Source organism: Pristiophorus japonicus, chromosome 4, assembly GCF_044704955.1.
Source record: "Pristiophorus japonicus isolate sPriJap1 chromosome 4, sPriJap1.hap1, whole genome shotgun sequence".
NCBI classification, from domain to species: Eukaryota; Metazoa; Chordata; class Chondrichthyes; family Pristiophoridae; genus Pristiophorus; species Pristiophorus japonicus.
The window spans coordinates 76802536-76815395 of NC_091980.1; the positions used below are offsets into that span (position 1 = coordinate 76802536).

Here is a 12860-nt window from a genome sequence, read left to right on the forward strand (position 1 = left end):
AAAGCAAACCAAGCACTAGGGTTTATTTCTAGAGGCATAGAATTGAAAAGTAAGGACATAGAAACATAGAAAATAGGTGCAGGAGTAGGCCATTCGGCCATTCGAGCCTGCACCACCATTCAATATGATCATGGCTGATCATGCAACTTCAGTACCCCATTCCTGCTTTCTCTCCATACCCCTTGATCCTTTTAGCTGTAAGGGCCACATCTAACTCCCTTTTGAATATATCTTAACGAACTGGCCTCAACAACTTTCTGTGGTGGAGAATTCCACAGGTTCACAATTTTCTGAGTGAAGAAGTTTTTCCTCATCTCTGTCCTAAATGGCTTACCCCTTATCCTTAGACTGTGACCCTTGGTTCTGGACTTCCCCAACGTCGGGAACATTCTTCCTGCATCTAACCTGTCCAATCCCGTCAGAATTTTATGTTTCCATGAGATCCCCTCTCATTCTTCTAAATTCCAGTGAATATAAGCCTAGTCGATCCAGTCTTCATATGTCAGTTATGCTAAACCTGTATCAAACCTTGGTTAGACCACACTTGGAGTACTGCATACAGTTCTGGTCATCATATAAAAAGGATATAGAGGCACTGGAGAGCGTGCAGAGAAGATGTGCAAGGATGATACCAGAAGTGCAAGGTTACGCATATCGGGAAAGGATGAACGGACTGGGTCTCTTTTCTCTTGGCAAAAAAGAAGGCTGAGGGGTGACCTAATAGAGGTCTTTAAAATTATGAAAGGCTTTGATAGAGTAGATACAGAGAGAATGTTTCCACTTGTGGGGAAGAGCATAACTAGAGGCCATCAATACAAGATAGTCACCAGGAAATCCAATACGGAATTCAAAAGAAAATTCTTTACCCAAAGAGTGGTAAGAATGTGGAACTTGCTACCAGAGGGAGTGATTCCAGCGAATAATATAGATGCATTTATGGAGAGGTTAAACAAGTGTATGAGGGAGAAGGGAACAGTGGGTTATGCTGATAGATTTAGATGAGGAAAGCTTAAACGCCAACATAGACTGTTTGGGCCAAATGGCCTGTTTCTGTGTCATATATCTTATGTAATCCTATGTAACACTTAAAGGTGAACTGTTAAATAAAGGCTTGGAGCAACTATAATGGAGTAAGTATAAAAGTAACAGGGAAAGAAAAATGTATTTTATATTATATACTTTCCATTATTAAAACTATAATGGAGATAAGAAAGAGACCCGGGAAAACAAATCCTTGTAGGCGTTGTGGAAACCAATTTCTTGGTGAAAGTTCATAGCATATTCATGAAGGTTTCATAGAATTGCATAGGCCGGCCTTTCAGCCCAAGTGGTCTGTGCTGGCGTTATGTTCCACAAGAGCCTCCTCCCAACCTTCTTCAACTTTATCTGCAGATAGTTCTATTTCTTTCTCTCTCATGTACCTATCTAGCCTTTGTTATCTCTAGACTTGACTATTCCAACGCACTCCTGGCTGGCCTCCCGTGTTCTACCCTACGTAAACTTGAGGTCATCCAAAACTCAGCTGCTCTTGTCCTAACTCGCATCAAGTCCTGTTCACCCATCACCCCTGTGTTCGCTGACCTACATTGGTTCCCGGTTATGTAACATTTTGATTTCAAAATTCTCCATTCTTGTTTTCAAATTCCTCCATGGCCTCGCCCCTCCCTATCGCTGTAATCTCCTCCAGCTTCACAACGCCCCCCCCTGCCCGGCCCCTGAGATATCTGTGCTCCACTAATTCTGCCCTCTTGAGCATCCCTGATTATAATCACTCAACCATTGGTGGCTGCGCCTTCAATTGCACAGCCCCTAAGCTCTGGAATTCCCTCCCTAAAACTCTTTACCATGCTTTCCTCCTTTAAGGCGGTCCTTAAAACTGACCTCTTTTCTGCCCTAATTTTTCCTTGTATGGCTTGGTGTCAAATCTTTGTCTTATAACACTGCTGGGAAACACCTTGGGACATTTTACTTCGTTAAAGGTGCTATCGAAATACAACTTGTTGTTCTCCTTAAATGCATCTATGCTATTTGCCTCAATTACCCCATGTGGTAGCAATTCCACATTCTGACCCTTTTTTTTAAAAAAAAAGGAGGCAGACAAAAAGCAGGAAACTATAGACCAGTTAGCCTAACATCTGTGGTTGGGAAAATGTTGGAGTCCATCATTAAAGAAGCAGTAGCAGTAATTTGGAAAAGCATAATTTGGTCAGGCAGAGTCGGCATGAATTTATGAAGGGGAAGCAGGTTTGACAAATTTGCTGGAATTCTTTGAGGATGTAACGAACACGGTGGGTAAAGGGGAACCAGTGGATGTTGTGTATTTGGACTTCCAGAAGGCATTTGACAAGGTGCCACATAAAAGGTTACTGCACAAGATAAAAGTTCATGGGGTTGAGGGTAATATAATAGCATGGATATAGGATTGGCTATCTAACAGAAAACAGAGTCGGGATAAATGGTTCATTCTTGAGTTGGCAATCAGTAACTAATGGTGTGCCGCAGGGATCAGTGCTGGGACCCCAACTATTTACAATCTATATTAATGACTTGGAAGAAAGGACCGAGTGTAACATAGCAAAGTTTGCTGACAATACAAAGATGAGAGGAAAAGCAACGTGTGAGGAGGACACAAAAAATCTGCAAAAGGACATAGACAGGTTAAGTGAGTGGCCAAAAAATTGGCAGATAGAGTATAATGTTGGAAAGTGTGAGGTCATGCACTTTGGCAGAAAAAAAATCAAAGAGCAAGTTATTATTTAAATGGAGAAAAATTGCAAAGTGCTGCAGTACAGCAGAACCTGGGGGTACTTGTGCATGGAGCACAAAAGGTTAGTATGCAGGTACAGCAAGTGATCAGGAAGGCCAATGGAATCTTGGCCTTTATTGCAAAGGGGACGGAGTGTTAAAGCAGGGAAGTCTTGCTACAGCTTTACAGAGTATTGGTGAGGCCACACCTGGAATACTGCGTACCGTTTTGGTTTCCATATTTACGAAAGGATATACTTTGGAGGCAGTTCAGAGAAGGTTCACTGGGTTGATTCGGAGATGAGGGGGTTGACTTATGTGGAAAGGTTGAGTAGGTTGGGCCTCGACTCATTGGAATTGAGTATAAGATTGAGGGGGCTTGACAAGGTGGATGCAGAGAGGGTGTTTCCACTGATAGGGGAGATTAGAACTAGGAGGCATTATCTTGGAATAAGGGGCCGTCCATTTAAAACTGAGATGAGGAAGAATTTCTTCTCAGAGGGTTGTAAATCTGTGGAATTCACTGCCTCAGAGAGCTGTGGAAGCTGGGACATTGAATAAATTTAAGACAGAGATAGACAGTTTCTTAACCGGTAAGGGATTATGGGGAGTGGGCAGGGAAGTGGACCTAAGTCCATGATCGGATCAGCCATGATTGTATTAAATGGCGGAGCAGGCTCGAGGGGCTGTATAGTCTACTCGTGGTCTTATTTCTAATGTTCTTAGAAACATAGAAAATAGGTGCCAGGAGTAGGCCATTCGGCCCTTCGAGCCCGCACCACAATTCAATAAGATCATGGCTGATCAGTCACCCCTTTCCTGCTTTCTCTCCATACCCCTTGATCCCTTTAGCCGTAAGGGTCATATCTAACTCCCTCTTGAATATAGCTAACGAACTGGCATCAACAACTCTCTGTGGTCGAGAATGCCACAGGTTAACAATTCCCTGAGTGAAGAAGTTTCTCCTCATCTCGGTCCTAAATGGCTTACCCCTTATCCTTAGACTGTGACCCCTGGTTCTGGACCTCCCCAACATTGGGAACATTCTTCCTGCATCTAACCTGTCCAGTCCCGTTAGATTTTATATGTTTCTACAAGATCCCCTCTCATCCTTCTAAACTCCAGTGAGTACAGGGCAAGTCGATCCAGTCTCTCCTCATATTCAGTCCTGCCATCCTGGGAATCAGTCTGGTGAACCTTCGCTGCACTCCCTCAATAGCAAGAACGTCCTTCCTCTGATTAGGAGATCAAAACTGAACACAATATTCCAGGTGAGGTCTCACCAAGACCCTGTATAACTGCAGTAAGACCTCCCTGCTCCTATACTCAAATCTCCTAGCTATGAAGGCCAACATGCTATTTGCCGCCTTCACCGCCTGCTGTACCTGCATGCCAACTTTCAATGACTGATGTACCATGACACCCAGGTTTCGTTGCACCTCCCCTTTTCCTAATCTGCCGCCATTCAGATAATAGTCTGCCTTCATGTTTATGCCACCAAAGTGGATAACCTCACATTTATCCACATTATACTGCATCTGCCATGCATTTTCCCACTCACGTAACCTGTCCAAGTCACCCTGCAACCTCTTAGCATCCTGCTCACAGCTCATACTGCCACCCAGTTTAGTGTCATTTGCAAACTTGGAGATATTACACTCCATTCCTTCATCTAAATCATTAATGTATATTGTAAAGAGCTGGGGTCCCACACTGAGCACTGCGGCACCTCACTGCCATTCTGAAAAGGACCCGTTTATCCCAACTCTCTGCTTCCTGTCTGCCAACCAGTTCTCTATCCACATCAATACATTACCCCCAATACCATGTGCTTTAATTTTGCACACCAATCTCTTGTGTGGGACCTTGTCAAAAATCTTTTGAAGGTCCAAATACACCACATCCACTGGCTCTCCCTTGTCCACTCTACTGGTTACATCCTCAAAAAGTTCGAGATTTGTCAAGCATGATTTCCCTTTCATAAATCCATGCTGATTTGGACCGATCCTGTCACTGCTTTCCAAATGCGCTGCTGTTTCATCTCTAATAATTGATTCCAACATTTTCCTCACTACTGATGTAAGGCTAACCGGTCTATAATTCCCTGTTTTCTCTCTCCCTCCTTTTTTAAAAAGTGGTGTTACATTAGCTACCCTCCAGCCCATAGGAACTGATCCAGAGTCGATAGACTGTTGGAAAATGATCACCAATGCATCCGCTATTTCTAGGGCCATTTCCTTAAGTACTCTGGGATGCAGACTATCAGGCCCTGGGGATTTATCGGCCTTCAATTTCTCTAACACAATGTCCTGACTAATAAGGATTTCCTTCAGTTCCTCCTTCTTGCTAGACCCTTGGTCCCCTAGTATTTCCGGAAGATTAGTTGTGTCTTCCTTCATTAAGACAGAACCAAAGTATTTGTTCAATTGGACTGCCATTTCTTTGTTCCCCATTCTAAATTCACCTGATTCTAACTGCAAGGGACCTTCACTAATCGTTTTCTCTTCACATATCTATAAAAGCTTTTGCAGTCAGTTTTCATGTTCCCGGCAAGCTTCCTCTCATACTCTATTTTTCCCCTCCTAATTAAACCCTTTTTCCTACTCTGCTGAATTCTAAATTTCTCCCTCCTCAGGTTTGCTGCTTTTTCTGGCCAATTTATATGCCTCTTCCTTGGATTTAACGCAATCCTTAATTTCCCTTGTTAGCCACGGTTGAGCCACCTTCCCCGTTTTATTTTTACTCCAGACAGGGATGTACAATTGCTGAAGTTCATCCATGTGATCTTTAAATGTTTGCCATTGCCTATCCACCGTCAACCCTTTAAGTATCATTCGCCAGTCTATTCTAGCCAATTCACGTCTCATACCATCGAAGTTATCTTTCCTTAAGTTCAGAACCCTAGTCTCTGAATTAACTGTGTCACTCTCCATCTTAATAAAGAATTCTACCATATTATGGTCACTCTTCCCCATGAGGTCTCACACCAACAAGATTGCTAATTAGTCCTTTCTCATTACACATCACCCAGTCTAGGATGTCCAGCCATCTCATTGGTTCCTCGACATGTTGGTCTCAAACCATCCCTAATACACACCAGGAAATCCTCCTCCAACGTATTGCTACCAGTTTGGTTAGCCCAATCTATATGTCGATTAAAGTCGCCCATGATAACTGCTGTATCTTATGTTCTTGGTAAAGCTGATTCTGAATTCTTCATTGGATTTATTAGTGACTATCTTTTATTGATCGCCCCTCATTTTGGACTCGCCTACAAGTGGATACATTTTCTCTATGTCTACCCTCTTCAAATCTCTTCATAATTTTGAATTATGGGGTCACCCCTCAGCTTTCCCTTTTCTAGCGTGTTGAGTCTTTCGTGATAGTTATGAGCTCTGTTCTGGGATCATCCTTGCAAATCTTTTTTGCACCTTCTCCAGTACCTATATATCCTTTTTGTAATATGGAGACCATAACCATACATAAGCGTAGTCGAAATAAGATTTTATACAAGTTTAACATAACTTCCCTGCTTTTCAAATAGATTCCTCTAGAAATTAACCCCAGTGCTTTGTTTGCATTTTTTATGGCTGCCTTAACTTGCATTGCTACTTATGATTTTAATGTGTACCACAAGATTCCTTTCCTCCTCTACCCCATTTGTACTCTTATTTTCCAACAAGTATGTGGCCTCCTTATTCCTCCTACCAAAATGCACCACCTCACACTTATTTGTATTGAAATTCAATTGCCATTGACTCATCCATTCTGTAAGTTTATTAACGTCGTCTTCTATTTTGTCACATTGTTCCACCGTGTTAATTGTATGTCCAAATTTGGTGTAACGTTTCCTCACGAGATTTTAGAGAGATGAATTTGGGCTGCCTGATCCCAGTTCCTTTTTGGTATGGGGAGACAGCACAGGTGTGCCTACAATTTGGTGTGTAACTTAGAAATTTTGCTCAATCCATAAGACTAGCTCATGTAGGATATGGGTGTGTTTTTTAAGTTGCAACAAAGTCGGGGGAGATATATTCTTTAATCTGTTACCTTATAGTGTTTGCTGCCCAAGTAAAAAAAAATTCAGGAACACTGGTATCCTACAACTTGCATTCATAGCTAGATATAGTGGAGCTTTTTAACTCTTCGTCCCCCTTGGGGGTGGAAACCTTCCACACACTTTCAATTTGACTCTTTATTCCCTTTGAGCAATCACTGAGAGTTTCTCAAGAACCCAAGATGCTCAGAGCTCTTAAAAAAAAATCAAAGTTTTCACCGTTTGGCCGAGTGCTTGGTGATTTGCCATTGCAACCCACTTATTTGTCCATATATTATAGCATTGAACATGATCATTTCACTAGAGGTTAAAGAAACATAACAAAACAATGGGTTATTGCTGTGGTCCATCTTTCCCTCTTTCAAACTGTTGGGTATATTCACTCCATCTGATCAGTGCACAATCATCTCAGCACAAAGCTTTAAAAAGAGCAGTTATATGTTTAGGTAAACTCATTAACAGCAGTATATCAAACAGATTCACTTTTGTCTCTCTCTTCTCCACCCCCCCTCACCCAACCTGGAAAGAAAATTACAAGAATCATCCCAGTTATTGGGTCGACATGTTATTAAAGAAGCAATTCAATATAATTTTCAAGAGTAAAAGAGTTAATCCCACACAGTTTTGTGAAAGGTGAATTATGCCCAATACATTTAATGGTGCTCTTTCAAGAGATGAGTCAGTGGATGGAAGTAGTGTGCCATAATTTGTTTTGTTATGGCAGCTAATGTTAGACTTGCCCTTGCATGTTTAGGTTTTTAAATTTTTTGCATGGCAAGTTGCTGGAAGTGCGAGCTGATAACATCGCAGGGGGGGAAACCGGTCATCGGGGACCTGAGTGAACAGTACAAGCAACTGTGCATCTCCGTAACCAATCAGATTGAAGGATTGTGAAATTAACAGCTCAAGGACTGAAGAAAGGGTGAATTCAACAACAACTTGCCTTTAATGTAGTAAAACGTCCCAAGGCACTTCACAAAAGTGTTATCAAACTAAATTTGACACGGAGCCACATAGAGATATTATGACAAGAACGAGGTCAGTATTAAGGAGTGTCTTAAAGGATGAGAGGGGTGGAAACGTTGAGGGAGGGAATGCCAGAACTTGAGGCCAAGACAGCTGAAAGCATGGCCGCCAGTAGTGGAGCAATTGAAATAGGGGATGCCCAAGAGGCCAGAATTGGACGACAAGCGCAGAGATCTCAGAGGGTTGTCGGGCTGGTGGAGGCAGCAGAGTTTTGAATGAATTCAAGTTTATGGAGAATGGAAGATATGAGGCTGACCACGAGAGCATTGGAATAGTCAAGTCTAGACATAACAAACCAATGGATGAGGGTTTCTGCAGTTGCTGAGGTAGGGGTGAGTCGGGCGATATTACGGAGGTGGTAGTAGGCGGTTTTGGTGATGGCGTGGATATGTGGTCGGAAGCTCATCTCAGGATCAGATATGATACCAAGGTTGGTTCAGTCTAAAAGTTGTCGGAGAGAATGGAGTTGATGGCTATGTTGAATTCAGTGCCAAATCAGGTGCAGAAAGAGAAATGAAGAAAAATTGGATTGAGAGCGAGGGAAAAAAAAAGACAGAAAGGAAAATTAAAACACTTTTTGAAAAAAATGTAAATTTTATATATTTACAACAATTAAAACCTGGAGGAATGAGACTCCGCACTTGTAATAGTTAATTTTCAGTACCAGAGTTGTTGACTGGAAGTAATATTTATTATGTTGTTAAAAGGATAATTAGAGTGAATTGGTCAGGCTTTCTGTGGCGTGGTTGGTTCGTATCTACCGTCCAAATACAGCAACTTGCTATTCAATGCATTTCAAAGATGAAGCCGTCAGCGAGTTGTCATTTTCGCAAAGCTAATGGCAGAGTGGTGCCAGTCGGACAGCAACTTTTGGACCCGCGCATTTGCTCCTTGGTTGAAGTTGCCGTGCCATTTGTACATAAATAACGGTGAGCGTTATCAGCCTCACTGTTACTTGGACAGAAAATTAGGGCCGAATGTGACTAGTTTGCACTTGCATTACTACCGGCATTTGGTGAGGTTGTTGAGCAGAAACTTGTGCCTGAAATGAAAACCATGAAGAAACATTAAATTGTATAACAAACTGGTTAGATGGGAAGCTTAGAATTTGGTAATAGAGCTAGTAGGATAACAGCCATAGGAGTAGGCCATTCAGTATCCCAAGACTGTTCCGCCATTCAATCATGTCATGTTTGATCTGTACTCAACTACATTTTCCTGCCTTTGATCCATATCCTTGGATACCCTTACCAAACAAGAATCTATTGATCTCAGTCTTGAAAATTTAAATTGACCCAGCATCAACGGCCTTTTATGGGAGAGAGTTCCATATTTCCACTGCACTTCATGTTGAAAAAGTGGTTCCTGATTTCACTCCTCAATAGCCGAGCTCTAAGTTTACGATTGTGTCCCCTTGCTCTGGATTCCCCCATCAGAGCAAATAGTTTCTCTGCATCTGCCTCATTGAATCTTTTTGTCATTTTAAACATTTTGATTCGATCACTCCTCAACCGTCTAAACTTACTGGTGAAGTCCCCCAGCAGTTGGTTCTGAGGCTCATAGTAGTCATTGTTGATATCCTCATGAATATCATTGAAGTAAAATGTTTTACAATTTTGGGTTATATCAAGGTATGCGAAAGTAATTAGGCAGGAAAATGACATTTAATATTGATAAAAATATGGTAATGTATATTGAAGCCAAACATTTTAAAAGGTAGAGTATTATCATTAGATAATCTGGAACAGGCGTTCCAGGTGTGCCAGTTGACTGAACATTTGCAGTGTTGTATTACAATGATTACTGAGGGAACCAGGATGTTGGTGTATAAATAGCTCTGCAAAATACAAGACCAAGTAAGTGACAGTGATGAAAGTATTGGTGAAACAAGTGTTGTCCAGTCTTGGTAATTACAGATATGAAATATATGCTGATGGGAGGACTGCAACTGCATTGGGATTGTCGACAGAGCAAAATTGAATGGGGATTATTGATGCACAAATACGATCAAAAACTGTGACAACAGGAAGTGAAGAAATGTGTGCCCAATATGCAATATTTAATAGATAGATGAATATAGGTTATTTAACTCCTCCCCCGCCATTTAATCATTGTATGGTGATTACAGTGACTGGTGTTATGTGCAAGCAGTTTTCTACTAGCCAAATTTAGTGCATATAATGTATGCAATTGGACGGTAGCAAATGTAACCCCGCTATTTAAGAAAAGAGGGAGAGAGAAAACGAGGAACTACAGACCAGTTAGCCTGACATCCGTAGTAGGGAACATGCTAGAATCTATTATTAAGGATATGGTAACAGGGCATTTGGAAAATAATAATAGGATTGGGCAGAGTCAACAGGGATTTATGAAAGGAGAATCATGTTTGACAAATCTATTAGCATTTTTTGAGCTTGTATCTAGCAGAATAGCTAATGGGGAACCAGTGGAAGTGGTGTATTTGGATTTTCAGAAGGCATTTGATAAGGTGCCACATAAGAGGTTATTAAATCAAATTAGGGCTCATGGGATTGGGGGTAATATACTAGCATGGATTGAGGATTGGTTAACAGACAGAAAACAGAGAGTAGGAATAAACGGGTCATTTTTGGGTTGGCAAACAGGTCATTAGTGGGGTACCGTGAGGATCAATGCTTGGGCCACAGCTATTCGCAATCTATATCAATGATTTGGATGAGGGGACCAAATGTAATACAGGTGCAGCGTCGAAAATCCAGTGTTCCGGAATCCGGGACGATTGGTGGCAGGGTCGTCTGGAATCTGTAAAATGGTTTGGAATCCGGACCTAATGACCTCGGGGCCTCGCCCTGCTGCCGCTGCCCTTACCTCGGGGCCTCCTCGTCTGCCTGCCTGAACAGGGGAACAAAGAAATGGCGGACCAATTGAACAAGTACCTTGGTTCGGTATTCACCAAGGAGGACACAAACAACCTTCCGGATATAAAAGGGATCGGAGGGTCTAGTAAGGAGGAGGAACTGAGGGAAATCCTTATTAATCGGGAAATTGTGTTGGGAAAATTGATGGGATTGAAGGCCGAGAAATCCACAGGGCCTGATGGACTGCTTCTCAGAGTATTTAAGGAGGTGGCCTTGGAAATAGCGGATGCATTGACGGTCATTTTCCAACATTCCATTGACTCTGGATCAGTTCCTATGGAGTGGAGGGTAGCCAATGTAACCCCACTTTTTAAAAAAGGAGGGAGAGAGAAAACAGGGAATTTATAGACCGGTCAGCCTGACATCAGTAGTGGGTAAAATGATGGAATCAGTTATTAAGGATGTCATAGCAGTGCATTTGGAAAGAGGTGACATGATAGGTCCAAGTCAGCATGGATTTGTGAAAGGGAAATCATGCTTGACAAATCTTCTGGAATTTTTTGAGGATGTTTCCAGTAGAGTGGACAAGGGAGAACCAGTTGATGTGGTATATTTGGACTTTCAGAAGGCTTTCGACAAGGTCCCACACAAGAGAATAATGTGCAAAGTTAAAGCACATGGGATTGGGGGTAGTGTGCTGACATGGATTGAGAACTGGTTGTCAGACAGGAAGCAAAGAGTAGGAGTAAATGGGGACTTTTCAGAATGGCAGGCAGTGACGAGTGGGGTACCGCAAGGTTCTGTGCTGGGGCCCCAGCTGTTTACACTGTACATTAATGATTTAGACGAGGGGATTAAATGTAGTATCTCCAAAGTTGGGTGGCAGTGTGAGCTGCGAGGAGGATGCTATGAGGCTGCAGAGCGACTTGGATATGTTAGGTGAGTGGGCAAATGCATGGCAGATGAAATATATTGTGGATAAATGTGAGGTTATCCACTTTGGTGGTAAAAACAGAGAGATCGACGATTATCTGAATGGTGACAGATTAGGAAAAGGGGAGGTGCAAAGAGACCTGGGTGTCATGGTACATCAGTCATTGAAGGTTGGCATGCAGGTACAGCAGGTGATTAAGAAAGCAAATGGCATGTTGGCCTTTATAGCGAGGGTATTTGAGTACAGGGGCAGGGAGGTGTTGCTACAGTTGTACAGGGCCTTGGTGAGGCCACACCTGGAGTATTGTGTACAGTTTTGGTCTCCTAACTTGAGGAAGGACATTCTTGCTATTGAGGGAGTGCAGCGAAAGTTCACCAGACTGATTCCCGGGATGGCGGGACTGACCTATCAAGAAAGACTGGATCAACTGGGCTTGTATTCACTGGAGTTCAGAAGAATGAGAGGGGAACTCATAGAAACGTTTAAAATTCTGACGGGGTTAGACAGGTTAGATGCAGGAAGAATGTTCCCAATGTTGGGGAAGTCCAGAACCGGGGGGACACAGTCTAAGGATAAGGGGTAAGCCATTTAGGACCGAGATGAGGAGAAACTTCTTCACCCAGAGAGTGGTGAACCTGTGGAATTCTCTACCACAGAAAGTTGTTGAGGCCAATTCACTAAATATATTCAAAAAGGAGTTAGATGAAGTCCTTACTACTAGGGGGATCAAGGGGTATGGCAAGAAAGCAGGAATGGGGTACTGAAGTTGCATGTTCAGCCATGAACTCATTGAATGGCGGTGCAGGCTAGAAGGGCCGAATGGCCTACTCCTGCACCTATTTTCTATGTTTCTATGTTTCTATCACCTCGGCGGGCTCCTGACCCCCTCTCTCCTCGGCGCCCCAACCTGGCCTCGGGTGTTTCCGGATTCGTGACGTCAGAAAGACGACCCAAAGTCCGGAAAAATCCGGAACAGCTTTGGTCCTGAGGGTTCCGGATTCTCAACGCTGCACCTATATATCCAGGTTTGCTGATGATACAAAGCTAGGTGGTGAATCTTTGGAATTCTCTACCCCAGAGGGCTGTGCATGCTCAGCCTTTGAACATATTCAATACGGAGATTGATAGATGTTTGAAGATTAAGGGATATGGGGATAGTGCAGGAAAGTGGATTTGAGGTAGAAGATCTGACATGATCGTATTGAACAGTGGAGCAGGCTCGAGGGGCCGAATGGCCTACTCCTGCTCCTAATTCTTGTTA

At 42.7% G+C, this 12860-nt stretch overlaps 1 protein-coding gene across 2 annotated transcripts in view; it reads left to right on the forward strand.

The window, feature by feature from the left end:
- The window catches only part of fam193b (family with sequence similarity 193 member B), a 109369-nt gene that overhangs the window by 14467 nt on the left and 82042 nt on the right, over positions 1-12860 (forward strand). The gene's annotated exons all lie outside the window — the stretch shown is intronic.